The sequence below is a fragment of the Myodes glareolus genome, chromosome 12 (assembly GCF_982192425.1).
Source record: "Myodes glareolus chromosome 12, mMyoGla1.1, whole genome shotgun sequence".
Classification (NCBI taxonomy): Eukaryota; Metazoa; Chordata; class Mammalia; order Rodentia; family Cricetidae; genus Myodes; species Myodes glareolus.
Genome location: NC_142037.1, coordinates 79,817,100 through 79,833,153, shown reverse-complemented (window position 1 = coordinate 79,833,153; position 16,054 = coordinate 79,817,100). Strand labels below are relative to the sequence as shown.

General features: G+C 47.3%; 1 protein-coding gene across 1 annotated transcript in view; it reads left to right on the top strand.

Annotated features, from left to right (window-relative positions):
- Abcc4 (ATP binding cassette subfamily C member 4 (PEL blood group)) overlaps positions 1–16,054 on the top strand; it is a 212,873-nt gene that overhangs the window by 24,120 nt on the left and 172,699 nt on the right. The window lies entirely within an intron of this gene.

The window sequence follows — 16,054 nt, the reverse complement described above, 5'->3', positions numbered from 1 at the left end:
GTCAAGCCACTGGACGTTGTCATGCACTTCCCGCCAGAATTCTAGAGAACACTTCATTGGGGTTGCACTGTTCAATGGACCACGATCACCACACTGTCGGTCTTCTGTCTCTGTGTGTCTGTGTGTGTTTGCACATGCACATGTGTGTGTGTGAGTGCAAATGGAGACTCTGCTTTCATTTCCCGGCCACACAGGCCCGCATAATCACACAGAAACTGTAGTAATTACAACATTGCTTGGCCAACGGCTCAGGCATGTTCCTAGCTAGCGCTTACATCTTAAATTAACCCATTTCTGTTAATCTGTATATGGCCATGAGGCTGTGGCTTACCAATAATGTTCTGGCATCTTTCTCCTTGGGCAGCTACAAGACATCTCCTTGACTTCACCTACTCTCTCCCTCTCGCTGTTCAGATTTCTCACGTGGGTTTACTCTGCTAAACCATTGACCAAAATAGATTCATTCATCAACCAATAAAAGCAACACATTATACAGAAGGACATGCCACCTCATGGGAGTCCGAAGCTGACAGGAGTTGTCACCCTAACTTGCTCTACACTTTAGCCATGGAGATGGGGTCTCTCAGTAAACTGGGAACAAGCCAATTGAGCTGAACCACAAACCTCAGTTTCTTCTGTCTGCTTCCCTAGTGCTGGGATTATATGTACATAATGCGGTGTTTGATATGTGTGTGTTGTGTGTGTACACGTGTGTGCGTGCGTGTGTGAGTGTACTCGTTCACTCGTGGGTGTTTAAATTAAACACAGGCATTTGTGCTTGTGCAACAAGCAGTTTGCAGACTGGTCCCCCAGACCCTCCTCTCACATTTTTAACCCTTCATGTGTTAGAGAACAACCAGAACTTCCAGACTTGCTGCCAGGTGAACACTGTGATAATGATCACAGGGGTGAGGAACCAGCGTGGGTCCCTGCATCCCCCACCTTCCTCCCACGGTCCTCCCAAATCACTGAAGGTTAGCGTCAAACTCTTGGTGGCCCACGTCCTTGTCTGTTCATCTGAACACTTGGAGCGTGCTGCTGTCTCGTCACCTTGGTCGCTGCCTGCTGGTGAGGGTTGCTTGTCTGATGGTTCTCATTCAGAGCTTAGCCTTGCCCTCCAAGGGTTGAGCCGCCTCTCTGCCCTGTGCTTTGCTGCTTCTCAAAGTGCAGTTCTGCTGAGGTGATGGGGACAGCAGGCCAGTTTATTCTGTGGAGTAGTTTTCTGAAGGCTAAGCTGGCCTAAGGCAAGAGGACACACCAGCTTTGGAGAGAGAGAAGTCTCAATTGTTTTATAAAAACTAGAGCTGGTTTGAAAGATGACAGTCAGGGAGATCAGACTTCATTCACTCACACCCAAGTCAATATTTATTTATTATTTATGTATGCATGTATTTATTTATTTATTTATGAGTTATGAGACAGAACCTCTGTACCTGGTTCTGGCTGTCCTGGGTCTCACCACGTAGCCCTGGCTGGCCTTGAACTCACAGAGATCCACCTGTCTCTTTCCTAAGTGCTGAGATTAAAGGTATGCACCACCCTGCCCCACTACTTAGCCAATATTGGAGTAAAAAAAGTTTTAAATGGGGAAAAATTAACTTAAACTTGATAATGAATTTAATTTAAAAGTATGTAAAAGTTTGACTTGGTCAGCACTCTGCCAAACTTATGCTAATTTGATTGTTTCCTTGCGTGAGTTATTTGAGCATATTGACTGTGTATGGCCTCTGACTCTAGAGCAGCTTCTGCTGTCTGGTTGTCCATGCTGGCCCACCCGTGCTCGCCCTTCTGCATCATGTCCTTGATGGCCCCTCTGCAACCTTGTCTGTGCTGTGGCCGTCACTTCCCTCACTGCTCACTCTTAGCCACTTCTGCCTCAGCGTCCAGTGGTGGCCCTGGCTGGCATGGGGGGATCAGAAGCAGAGGCCTGTGCATCTTCATTCAGTCCCTGGGTTTGTTTACGTAATGTCTTTCCAAACTTATCTCGGACATCTACCACAGCTAGGAGAGGAGGTTACCTTTCATTTGCTTTCTCATGCGTCCTCAGACTGGCCCGGGAGCCCTGAGACTTGGGTTCACGGTTACAAGATCTTTAGGGCAGTTTTCCATGGGGCTCAGAGGCTCTGCTGTTCTTTAAAGGCTATCTTTATCTCAGAGCCTATTTATTTATTTATCTATTTATCTATTTATTTATTTGAGTGTGTATGTGTGTGTGGTGTGTGTATGTGTGTGTGTGATGTGTGTATGTGTGATGTGTGTTATGTATGTGTGCACTTTGAGGAAAACTTGGAGGAGTTGTCCCCTTCCACCACGTGAGTCCCAGGAAGTAAACTCAGGTTGTCAGACTTGGCCGCAGGTGCCTTGGCTGGCTGAGCCATCTTGCTGGCCCAGGTTGGACGTCAATGATTAACCAACCACCTCAGCGCGACTTTCTCATGTACCAGAAGCCCAACAATAGGAGGAGGGGGTCTGGGTTGGTAGCTAATGAGCTTTGGAGATGTTTTCCTGCAGATTGAAATTTGCGGTCCCCATCTGAGTGGTAGAAAGTGTGGCCACAAAGTAGAAGGAGGAAGATTTCAAAACAGCTGGGCAGTGGCGCATGCCTTTAATCCCAGCCTTCGGGAGGCAGAGGCTCATGGGTCTCTGTGAGTTCGAGGCCATCCTGGTCTACAAAGCATTCTAAGACAGTTGGAGCTGAGCTGTTAAACAGAAACCCATCTCAAAGAAACAAAAACAAACAAACAAATAAACAACCCCCCAAACCAAAACCAAATCAACAACCACAAAAAAAAAAAAAAACCAAACAGACCACAACACAGAACAAACTCAAACCCCAAACCTGCCTTTTCCCCATTGTGCTGGGGGCAGAAGTGCCCACAGGGACAGGCTGGGCTGGTGGGTACTGTGTTGAGACCTTCTGTTTCATACTTAACTGCCACGCGTACAGAGAAGCCATGAGGGGCAGACGTCGTCGGGACAGGGGAGACTGATAGGGAGAGCTGACATATTGGCTAGCAGAAGCCGAGGCAGTGTCTTGAGAAGAGACTCAGAAGACGCCAATTCCCAGAGTCAATCAGAACATCACATGGTTGTGTGCTTCAAGCCTGTCTTCCCCTCGGAACTCCACTGTAAGATCGGGACCCCAAAGCCACCACATGTCTGATTCACTGATTATAAATTCAAGATCTCCTGTGACCCGTTTGGGTTCAATAAGAGTGTCTCTCTGTACTCAGGGATGCGCTATACACAGCACTGTGGGTTTTCTAAGTTGGAATCAGTCAACGGGAGAATCCCTGAGGGCAGGGTCTGGGAAGATCCCAGGTACAAAGTTTTCTGGTCCTATCCCATGGGGTTGGGACATGCCACTTTCTGGACATGATAATTACCAGCACATTGGCGTATAATGATACCCTGGATGTTGCCAACCGAGAAAACTCATAAAAGCCTCACTGTCTTGGGGTTTCATTCTGCAGGCATGGTTGATATGTGTGTGGGTCACGAGATCCATCTCAGCCCCACAGGCTGGGCTGACAGCACTCAGCAGAGCCCATGCCTGTCCTTACGTGATTGTTCTCTTTGGGACAGTGGCCACTGCAGTGTAAACTTTCCAGGGGAGCCACCATGAGTCACCTTGTTAACATAAACCATGGGCCCTGTGACCTGGGAAATTCCCCAACCTTAGAGAAACCAGGGTTAAAGGCCAGCCAGAGTCTTCGTTACATAACTTCCTTTCCATCCTCTCCTACTCTTTCTCTAGCCCCTCTGATTTGACCTTTCAAACCCTCTCCACCTACTTGGAGAATGTTCTAGAGGAAGGATGGAAAGCAGCCTGGAAAAGCCAGAGTCCTGGAGGCAAATGCTGCCTCAGAGCCCAGGGCCAAAGGGTTAATGCTGCATCTCCTGGTGGAAGAAGGCATCCCTGCTGGATCCTCAGGACTCTTAGCTCAGTCCCCACTGTGTGGATTAGAAACTGCAGTGCATCACACCATGAGCTGTTTGACCCTGGGCAAACCACTTCGTCTTCTGTGTGCCGCCTGTCTCGTTCATGAAGATGTAGATAATGGGGTTCTGTCCAGTTTCCTGAGGTTGTCATATCAAGTGACCACACACTTGATGGTTTAAAACCACAGAGATTCTACGCAGCTCTGGAGACCAGGAATCTACACACTTTAGGCGTAGGCAGGCTTTGCTTTCTCTGGAGACCCCAAGGGAGAATTTTGCTGAGTGGTCTTTGCAGCTTCTGGTACCCGTGATTGCTGGCTTGTGGTTGCACCACTGCGGTCTCCGGGCTCCACATCCGTGTTGCTCTTTCTCCAATGTATGTATGTACCCGAGCCCCTCCCCCACCCATGCCAACATGTTTGCTGTGCCTGGTATTTCTGTGAATGCTACCCAAGTTCCCCTTGCCTCCAAGAGAATGGAGGGGGTTTTCTGAAGAGCAAGGCCAGAGGTCATAGGGGTCCCGAAGGAGCTGGGACTTGAAGCAGGTGTGTCAGGTGGAAAGAAAGCCACCTACACTCACATTCGTTGCAGGTGGGTATATGGAAACCACTGCTTTGGAAGATAGTCTGGCATTTTCTTTAAAAAAGGGAAGGAATATGTTTTACCTGAATGAGTTTTAAACCCTGCATATCGGCATGTAGAGCAGCTTTATTCATGACTGCCAAACTTGGGAGCCACCAGGATATTAGCTGGTGAATGGATACACAGACTGCTAGATCCAGAGTTGTATGAGTGGTCAAGAAAGGCTCAAGACAAAAGGCCTGGAGCTATGGATTATCAATGTGTGCTACTAATGGACAAAACCCTTTGGAAAAGGCTCCACCCTGCAGGTGTCTGACACTGTGGCATTCTGGGTACAGTAAACCAAAGGTGGGTGACCGCTTAGGGTAGGAGTAAAGGGGAGACGAAAAGTCCAACCAGAAAGGATGATGAGGTTGGGAAAATGACTTTGTCACTTGACAGCGGTGGATACACATGGGTACACGTCTGTCCAGGCTTGGAGAATGTTCAGCATCCTGAAGTCAGTCACGGAGGCTGCGCCATGTGGCCGTGCTGATGCTGGGTATCGGCAGTAGCAGGGAGAACGCTCTGGAGAGCTCTGAAGGCGTTGAGACTTGAGAGTGGGCAAGGCTGTGTCTGTGGCGGGGCCGGGCACGCGGAAGTTCTCTCCTATTGCTCAGTTCTTGCTGTGAACCACAGAGCACTCTAAAACATCACTCTCACTATGGTTTTAACCAAAGACAAAGGAAAGGGTAGAAGCCTAGTGGGTGGGGATAGAGGCAGGCAAATCAAGGCTTGTTATTGGCACAAGTTGGCAACCAGATTGGCTGTGAGGCTGGGAACTTGCCGTGACTAGAAAAGCCGGTTGGGGCTACTGCAAAGACACATCACCTTAGTTAGCCTGAATGGCTAGATGTTTATTTCCCATGGAGTGATGTACTTGGGGCCATGTTGAGCTTGCAGTAGGGGTCTTTTTAATTAGACACATGTGAGTGACATATTTGCACGCTTGTGATCCAACCCCCATGACCCAATAAAGCATATTCTCTATGCTTCTTGGTGCACAAATCCCAAAGAATGGCATCAAATCCTCACATTGTTGAGCAGACTGTTCCCCTCCCTCCCTCCTTCCCTCCCTCCTTCCCTCCCTCCCTCCCTTCATCCCTCCCTCCCTCCCTCCCTCCCTCCCTATCCCTCACAGCTCTTTGAGCTTGGAAGCAAGAGCTACATAACATCTTATGGGGGATCAGGTTTGAACATTTGGAGGAAACAGTTTGATTCAAACAGTCAGTGCTATCCAGCATCTCACGGTTGGGATCCTGGTGACAGTTGAGTCTTTTTCTGCCACAGTAGTGCACCCAGATGAGCTTCTGCTTCTTAGAAGACCCTCTCTTTGGTAGTTCGAAGATGCCTTGCTCTGTTGTCCAGTCCCAAACATGGAACTTGGGAAGCCAGACTGGGGTCATGTGGTTCTTCATTTTACTTTGTGAAGTGTTCTTTTGAAGAAGGTGGGGACATTTGTCTGTCCCTTCACAGTGCAGGTTCTTGGAGCTGGTTATTTTGGGGATGATAAGATGAGGGAGCCTTGGAAGTCCTGAACAGCGTGGATTCCCTCTTGGGAGGAAAGGGAAGCTAAGGGGACACAGATGAACCGGGATGGCCCTGAAGCCCCTGGATAGGACACATGACTTTTTGTCTTTCCCAGCCAGCTTGAAGTGAGCATCTCTGGATACCACACGCTCCTACCAGGATGCACTGCCTCATCACAGGCCCAAGTCAACTGAGCCAGCAACCTTGTACTAAAACTTACAGCATGTGAGGATTCATGGGAAGTGGGGCTGTAGATGGAATGCAGCGCTGTGGCCACCACGGAGGGAAACAGAACTTGCTTATTTCAACACATACCAGGCAAGAGGCCTCCTGGAAATGGGAGAATTTGGGACTTTATTTGTTTGCTTTGAGACAGGGTAGCCCAGGTTAGACTTGAACTAGCTATGCCCAAGATGACCTTGAATTTCAGATCTTTCTGCCATTACCTCCCTAGGACCGGGCTTATAGGCACGCCTCACCACACCGCTCAGCAGCTGGGTTTTGAGAGGGTTTGGGGAACAATGTCAGCTTGGTAGATGTCTCATCTGTGTGTTTAATGCGGTTTGGGCTTGGAACCGGTCTACAGAGGCGGAGTAGTGATCCACCCTGAGATAGCACAGCCTGTCCTGAGATAGCACAGCCTGTCCTCGCTGTCCCTCCACACACTAGTTGGTTCCACTGAGATCTGTGCTGAACGAGGACCGAACTGCAGTTGCTAGCAGAGTGGGGAGGGCTGGAGGACTGGGCTCTCCAAGCCAGGCCACCAGGAACCTGGTGATGAGGGAGCCTTGGTGAACTTGGGGGGGGGGGATTTTGTTGGGTTATTCTGTTGCTTACTGGGTGGGCAGATGCAGTCAGAGCCAACTAACCGGCATGCCAGAGGAGAAGCTGTTAGCGACGTGCCTCAGCGCCTCCTTGTCAGCATTTAGTCACGGACCAACTGGAAACCAAACCTCTGCGTGGGAATTCCTCATTTCACCTTCTTACCAAGAACCTCCTGTACATTCCAGGCTGAGAGCCACCCCCTCGGGACACCTCTCCTGTGCAGTCTCTGTCTTGGTTGCTCTACTCCGTACCACAGACTGAGAATGGGTTCTGAAGTGGAAGTAAATCAGAATCAAGGACTTGCAAAGTGTCCATTCATGTGTTGGGCCAAGCTGTGCCTTCTGCATGTCCAATGTGTTCTGTGTGTAGGACTTGAGTAAATGGAATTATCTGGCCTTCTGGCACTTACACACTCTGAAGGAAAGCATTGTTCTAAAACGGTGGACTGTGATAGCCTCTCAAATGTGTTCCCTGAGTGGGAAATTTAAGTGTGGGTTAAGGGAAGGATGTGCTTCCCAGGTGGTCAGTGTGGCAGTTCTGCAGGTGGAAGTGACAGGTTTGCAGGTGGCTTGGACATGTGATTTTCGAGACGAATGGATGGCTCTGAGGGTTCCCAAAGCTGGGCAGCTGGAACCGTGACATCTGTTTACCAAAGGAGAAGAGGCCATGTCACAGGCAGAGTTTCAAAGGGAAAACCACCATTTTTGGGACATTTAAAATTTGATATCCTTATCAGATGTACGGGAGGGGATGTGGAATAAGCAGTTGTTTGTGTGAGTCAGGTGTTTTATTTATTTATTTTAACACAATTATGTCCATTGCAGGAAGTCACATGTAAAACTCTTAAAACCTCAATAATTGTGAGGAAAACAGTATTCTGAGAACTAAACTCATGCTTGCGGAGGTAAAATATGATTTAAGAATAGAACCTAGTTTCTACCCAGGTGAGACCAGGGTTCTGCCCACACCGGAAGGGGACTCAGCTCTTCCTTTGTTGTGTTAAATGTGAAGCTGGCACCTGAACCTTCAGTGGAGTCTTTCGGAGAGGAGCTAAATGGGAGTGGCAGGCTGCATGCTAACCCTGCTTGTGGGGTATGGAGAGCAAAGGTGGCGGGGCTCCTCTGCATTTCCCCAGAAGCACAGGAACCGAGGGATCAGATGAGCGAAAGGCTGCAGGGCTGCGTTAGTATCGAAGGATGTTAGGTCAGGAGTCAGGGTTTAGGGCTGTGTGAGTTTCCGTTACTGGACCACACGGCTGGAGATAACCAGAGTGCAAAGAGAAAGGGGCTTAGTTCAGATCACCGCCCTTCATCTGGAGAGGCAGCTTCTGCCTTATGCCATTCCCAATACCCACTAAATAAACTCTATTCCCAAGCTCTCTGCATGGCGTATCTGTCTCTCACCCGCGTGACCTCATGTCACCCACAGCCACCCCCTGTGGGACCAGCCTCGGGTTACCCTGTTTTGTATGTGATAACGGTTTGGTTGGAAGCGTCACCCCAGCCCCTGGCATCCACATACCCAGTGTCTGGAATATTTGGGTTAAGGCCACACCACAGCCCTTGGCATCCATATATTCAAAGAGTCTGGAATGTTCGGGTGGAAGTTTCATCCTAAGCCCCCTCCCCTGGGAGTTGCCTCAGTCCAGACTTCACCTCAAGAAAGCCCACCAAACAATGACCCCTGCCCAGAGATGCTCAAGACCCCTCCCACAGGGTGTTGTACGCCAGAGTACAAACACTAGGTTTTCTGGTCTTTCTTCCCTGTCTCCTGTCTGGGGGGCTGGAAGGCCACCCGGGAGTGTTGGTATCCATTAAACCTGAACTTTTTCTTGCGTGGTATAATTGGTCTGATTTGGATTATTGTGTCGGCGGAGAGGCTTATTGTGGTGCAGAAACTTTCCATCAGCAGTCTCTCAAATCGTCAGTGTCTTTCTGTGTACACAGAGTGTGTGTGTGTCTGTGTGTGTATTTGGACTGTGTCTGTGTGTGTGCGTCTGTGTGAGTGTTTGTCTGTATGTGTGTGTCTCTGTATGAGTGTGTGTATCTATCTGTGTATGTCTCTGCGAGTGTGTGTATTTGTGTGTGTCTGTGAGTATGTCTCTGTGTGTGTGAGTGTGTGTCTCTGTGTGTCTGTATATGAGTGTGTATATCTGTGTGTGTGTATCTGTGAGTGTGTGTGCCTATGTGTATGAGTATGTGTCTCTATGTATGAATATGTGTCTTTATGTATCTGTGTGTGTATGGGTATGTCTGTGTGTGTCTCTGTGTGTATGTCTCTGTGTATAAATGTGTGTGTCAGTGTGTGTGTATGTCTGTATGAATGTGTGTATCTGTGTGTGTCTCTCTCTGTGTATGTCTCTGTGTGAATGTATGTATCTGTGTGTGTCTCTGTGTATGAATTTCTCTCTCTGTATGTCTCTGTATGAATGTGTGTATCTTTGTGTCTCTGTGTATGAATGTGTGTTGTGTCTCTCTTTGTGTGTCTCTGTATGAATGTGTGTATCTTTGTGTCTCTGTGTATGAATGTGTGTGTGTCTCTCTCTGTGTATGTCTCTGTATGAATGTGTGTGTCTGTGTGTATGCTCGTACATGTGTACCACAGCATGTGTGTAGAGGGCAGCTTTGTGAAGTCAGCTCTCACTTTCCACCTCAGTTGTGAGGCATAAGTGCTTTACCCTCTGAGCCGTCCTTTTGACCTAGAATTCTCTTTTTATTTTTATTTTTGAGCAGGGTTCCTGTAGCCTAGATTGGCCTCATAATTACTATGTAGCCATGGATATCTTTGCATGCCAGACCTCTTGTCTCTCTCTTCCTTTGCCGGGATTACAGGCGTTTGTGGTCACTGTCACCCATCTCTCTCTCTCTCTCTCTAGCTCTCTCTCTCTCTCTTTCTCTCTCTCTCTAGCTCTCTCTCTCATTTTAGGAGACTTGGGCACATGCCTTCTAAGTGGGTTGCTTGCCAGTTTGGCATCCTAGGTGTCTTCGCCCGCTTTGCTGTGCAAGTGCTCACCTAACTTGTGGCTCTGGTCACTCATCACCTTTCCAGGTGTGAGCGTGGACACTGAGTCACTGCCTCCAGTGTAGCGAGGAGCTGCGGGCAGGCCTGCTTTTCTTCCCACCCGGCTCCCGCATGACTAACTTAGCCCCGGAAATAACAACACACAAATTGTATTCATTTAAACACCGCCTGGCCCATTATCTCTAGAGAGTTAGTTACTGGCTAACTCTCACATCTTAATTAACCCATATCTAATAATCTGTGTAGCACCACGATGTGGTGGCTTACCAGGAAAGATTCAGCATGTCTGACCTGGTGGTTGGCTCCATGGCGTCTGCCTCATTGCCCTCTTCCCAGCATTCTGTTCTGTTTATTCTGCCTACCTAATTTTCTGTCCTATCAAAGGGCCAAGGCAGTCTCTTTATTAACCAATGAAAATAACACATAGACAGAAGGCCCACCTACATCATTTCCCCTTTTTCTATTTAAACAAAAAAGAAAGACTTTCACTTTAACATAGTAAAATTACATATAACAAAACAGTTATCGAGTAAGAATTACAGTTACAATATTTATATCTATTTTATCTTTTATCATAACTAAGGAAAATTATAAATATAACTAACCATTTTTAACTACATCAAAGACTCCAGAAGGATATAATATTACCTAAGTAAACAAGAAGTAAGTAACTTCCAAAACTCTAGAAATGACAGAGACATCTTGCTGCCTGGACAGTCACCCAAAGTTCCTCTGTATCGTTGGGGCACCCATCTTCACCCTACAGGCCCATAGTATCCAGAGACATTTCCATGAAGCAGGAAATTTCGAAGGTAGTTCAGTCACTATCTGCTGTGTCCTGCAGAATGTCTTGCAGACTCTTTAATGAATCAGGAATCCCGAAAGACTATCTCACCTTTAGGCAAGTTCAGCAGTCCTCTCTCTGTGGGTTCTCAGTGTCCAGTTTATACAACAGTCTAGGCAAGAGCAGTTTCTTGCCCAAATGGCTAACCAACTCCATAAGGAACCTCTCTGATGCCCATCTTCCTCTTGAAGTAGATTGGTGCTGCCAGGAGCAGACGTGTCTCATTGTCATGAAAAGCCCTAAGTTATTAAAACATTAAATGCCATGTTCTGTAGTCTTTGAAAGATATGAAGAATGCCTATCTGAAATATATCTATGCACATCTAGAAAATCAAACTAACATTACTACAAGCTTAACTATTATTGATGATTATCCATTAACAACCTATATTTTTAATTATACATTGCATTTTTAAATGAACTACACAATCACAATACCTCAATCAAGATCAGAAATATATATACATATAACAAAATTGACCTTAAAATCCATACCAATGCAAATTATTCATATCTATATCATATCCCCTTTTAAATGTAAAATAATATTTATAAGCAATATTTGGGAATATGGATGTAGTTATTTCTCTCCAAACTTCTTCCTGCTGTATGGGGGCGCTGTTAATCAGGTCTTTCATGGTATAAACTGTGCTAGATTCATCTCAGATGGCAGTTGAGTGAAGTAATTTCTTGAGGGTGTTCATAGCAACCTTTCAGGAGGACGTGGTCTATCATACCATATTGGGATAGAAGCAATCCACAGGGTCTCATCCTCTCTGAAAACAAAAGAAGAACTTTTCCAAAGCACCATAATCTTAGATCCAAATTTTGAAGTCAAGGTATTTTCAAAATATCTATCTTGGATTAGTTCAGCAGCATTTATAAACAAATACCTTTTAGCAGCTGTTGCTCCTTCCTCAGCATTCAAACAATTCAAAGAGAGCATAATAGCATACAGCATCAAGATTCTCTGTGTATTTTCCATCTTTATGCGGCTTTATTTTAACCTCTATTTCTTTTATTTTTACTTTTAACTTTTGGCTTTTTGAGACAGGTTCTCTGTATATATCTTTGTCCTGGAATAACTCTGTAGAGCAGGCTGTCCTTGAACTCACAGAGATCTACTTGCCTCTGCCTCCCCAGTGCTGGGATTAAAGGTGTGTGCTACAACACCTTGAACTCACAGACACCTGTCTGTCTCTGCCTCCCAGGCATTGGGAATAAAGGTGTGTATGTGTACCACCACACCCAACTACTCTCTTCCTTTCTTTTTACTTTAAGAACTTTAACCTTTAGCCTGCATATATTTTTAACACACTGTAGACCATTTAGAGGCTTTCTTCCTCTTTGAATCCTTCTTTACTGTATATCTCTCTTTTTCTGACCACATGAGCCTTTAATTTACTAAGGAATATGGAGAGCCATGACTTTGATGGCTAGATCCAGCCCATTCCTTAGCTTTCCAGCCTCATGGCAGAGGTACCGCTGGAACCATTTTTATTGCCACAACTCTGTGGCATTTCAAGCTCCCTGCCAGCAAGCAAGCTGTAGCATTCTGCTCACAGAACACACTCAGTCAGACTGCCTGCCTGAAAGAGTCAGTGTTTGCCCTGGCAGGACAGCCCAGAAAGCTGGCATTTTAAAACAGCGCAGCTTTTTTCCCCGCTATGGCTGAAAGTCGAAAAGCATGCGGCCAGCTTTTCATCAACACCATTTAAGTGTTTCGTGGCAAGACCTCTTAAAAGAGCTGCAGGGTTTTGCAGCTAAAGCTGAGTCAGGAAGCCTCTCTTAGATGAGAGCGCTTGCTTGCCTCTATCAAGCAGAGCAGAACTGAGAAATTGCTGCTACCAAGAAACCATGCCCAATGCTGTCATTTTGTTCTAGAATTACTTCCCACGCTGTCTCAGGCTTTAAGTGAATGCAGTTATCCACGCTGGGTGCCATATGTAGTGAGGAGCTGCGGGCAGGCCTGGTTTTCATCCCACCCGGCTCCCGCATGGCTAACTTAGCCCCGGAAATAACAACACACAAATTGTATTCATTTAAACACTGCCTGGCCCATTATCTCTAGAGAGTTAGTTACTGGCTAACTCTCACATCTTGATTAACCCATTTCTAATAATCTGTGTAGCACCACGAGGTGGTGGCTTACTGGGAAAGATTCAGCATGTCTGACCTGGTGGCTGGCTCCATGGCGTCTGCCTCATTGCCCTCTTCCCAGCATTCTGTTCTGTTTACTCCGCCTACCTAATTTTCTGTCCTATCAGAGGGCCAAGGCAGTCTCTTTATTGACCATTGAAAATAACACATAGACAGAAGGCTCACCTACATCACTCCAGGTTAAGTAACCAAGCCTATCCCCCTACCAGATTTGTTCCTGGGAGGATTGTAACTGTTGGGTCTGTTAGGCTTGGCTTCTAAAAGAAGCATCAAATATCGAAGTGGTTCACCGGCACAGACAGAGAGCAGTATTAACAACTATCAAGCCCTGATGCACTGGTCCACACATCAGTAGCTATCCAACAACATTTTAGTTCCATCACAGTTAGATGCCAAACAGGAAGGAGAGGAGCAGAGAAGTGAAGATGGCCTTCGGGAATATTAAGGAGGAAAAAGAGAATTAACTAGGTCTCAGAGAGATTAGAGTTTGTTCCTTCTGCTTGTATGCATGATAAATGTGACATTTGAGTGTTTGAGTCCAGGTCAAGGAGAGACGAAACGCCAGCAATGCTAAATAAAACATTCATGGCCTTTGATGAAAGCCTTTATCGCAGAGACCCTCCTGCCTTTTGGCAGTGATGCTGAGGGCTGTGATAACCGGGTGGAGGCTGTTGTCAGGCAGCTCAGGTCTGTCTCTGAGCTAATGGCTTCCTGTGTTTGCGCTTCAGCGTGGTACGATAGATCAACTCCCCAAAGTCACACTGTGGGCCCCCGCTCGTGGCGACCTGACCCTCTGTGTTGGACACCGTCTCATCCACTCAGTAGCTGTTGCTCCCGTGCCCATCCCACCAGGTGCTGTGTTATCCGCAGGGGTTGTGAGTCGCATGGGGGTACTCACTGCTCTGAAGGAGTTAGGGTCCTCGTGTCGGGCAAGGATGAAATGCAGTTCCCTCAGGGATAAGTTAGAATGAAGACTTCAGTTATCATCCGTATTCTGAGCAATTGTCCCTGGGCGGCTTTGTTGCGACGCGCATCCTGACCAGCAGGAATGAACGCCACTAAAAAACGAGAATTCCTTCCCTGGTCACGTCTTTATTCGGAGCATTTGATTGAGGAAAATTGGGGGAAGGGAAGATAGAGCAGGGACAAGAGAAAGCTTAGAGAGAGCGGAAGTAGAGCCCAGAGGCAGCTGCTTTTAAACGGTGGAGAGACTTGAACGCTGTCCTGATTGGTTAATACCATTCTGCTGGTCTGAGCATGTGCAAGCAAGGGTGCAGGCCTCACTTGGCTAAGCCAGGTATGGGTTTGTATACCTCCAAACTGCAGGACCACCTGTGCCTCCAGGTGGCTTCCTACACTTTGTCACTCGGCTAACCTTGCCTGTGCTCACACAAATTAAGACGGCTCGTGATGTCACTTGGCCTTATAATATTTTAGGGATTACCATAGTATAACCCGTTATTGTTCATCAGAAGGTCATGATGTGACATGCGACCGTATATAATTTATTACACAGATGATCAAAGATAGTTTCTTATCTCAGTATACCTGTCTGGCAGCCAATGAAACCATGCGTCTCGGCTGGGTTTTTTGAGATTTGGGTAGTGAGAGAGCCTGGGAGTCCCTTGAGTTCGTATTTCTTCATTTAATATTACATCCCTCTCTGTAACATTCTTGCATACGCTACAAACGGTGTTCACTGCTCAGTCTCTTTGAACGTGGTCATCAATGTTTCTTTCCTGCTTCCTCCTTTGTCCTCTTCAAAGGGTTGGTTGTTGAGTTTGAACTCAGGTCCTGTACTTGCTGAGTAGTTATCTGATAACTTCTCTATACCTGAGAAGTTAGCTAGACCGTGTCTTCCCAGTCTGCTTTTACCTACTGATTCAAAACAAAACAACCCCACCACAAACCATCACAACTCTTTTTAAGCCTGAAAAAATGCTAATGAATTCCACTCAGAAGTACTGACTGGAAAATACCGGGTGTTCTATTGGAAGAAAGGACTCAGGCGTGTGGGCAGCATCTCGGATGTGTCTGGGAAGCCCACCTAAAGGGAGCCCAGGTAGTCTAGGTGACAAGTGCTCCCTGGGGAGGGTGGTGAGAAAGAGGTGAGCCAGTTGGCTTCTCCTTCTCATTGTGTCACTCAGGGTCCCTAGGGTGGACAAGGCGGAACATTGGAAAGTTCTAGAGACCCAGGTTTACCTGTAGGAGCCCTTGCATTGTCTGCCACAGTATTGGGGAGCTGTCACAGCTCCCCGTCAAAGCTCTGTGCCTTTGGAGTGTCCTGAGCACTTCACACCTTGCTTCCCAGAGCTGCTGGGGTCTCAGCACTGCAGAGACCCCTGAATAGCCGCTTCCCAAGGGGAGGGCTTCCCAGAGGACAAAGTCCCCCCTGAAACAGGCCCATTAGGCCAGCGAGCCTAATGGTGAAAGACCTGTTCTTGCTTCAGTAATTTCATTTCTCAAAGCTTTCTAGAAGGACCGACATTTACTTGCCCAAGAGGGACAGGTCCATATATTCCTTGGCCCTCTGGAGCTTTTCCACAAAGTTGGCAGATTGTTTCTGTGGACGGGGCCTGGTGAGGGCTGAAACAATCATGATGTGGAAGTTACTGTGCCGAGCACCCTTGGGTGCGTGGTTAGATCACGATCATGGCTGGCGTTTGTCTTTTGGAATTGTGTTTGTATGGCTCACAGCTACCTCACACCCCAGTGGGGGGGGGGAGAGAAAGAGAGAGAGAGAACCCAGCTAAAGCACACTCAGGCTTCTCCCTAGGGAGCACTTCTCAGGGTGCAAGCCCCAGCCTGCTCTAGTGCCAAGGACTCGAGTTCAGAATAACTATAGAGTAAAGGACCAAGCAGGTGTCCAGATCTGGTTAGTGTTAAATCTCACTGATTGGCATGTATTTCAGGGGGAGGCAATTGAGACCTAGAGGTGTAATGGTAAGTCACAGAGTAACTGGGCTCCTAAAAGTAGAGGGGCATGACAGAGGCCAGAGGAGGGGTCCGAGTCCCCAGTACTGGGGCTGGGACGAGACTCTTCCTCCTAGCTTCTAGACTGAGATTCCTTGGAGGAACCAGGCAACCTGAGCTGCAAAGCTTAGGGCTCAG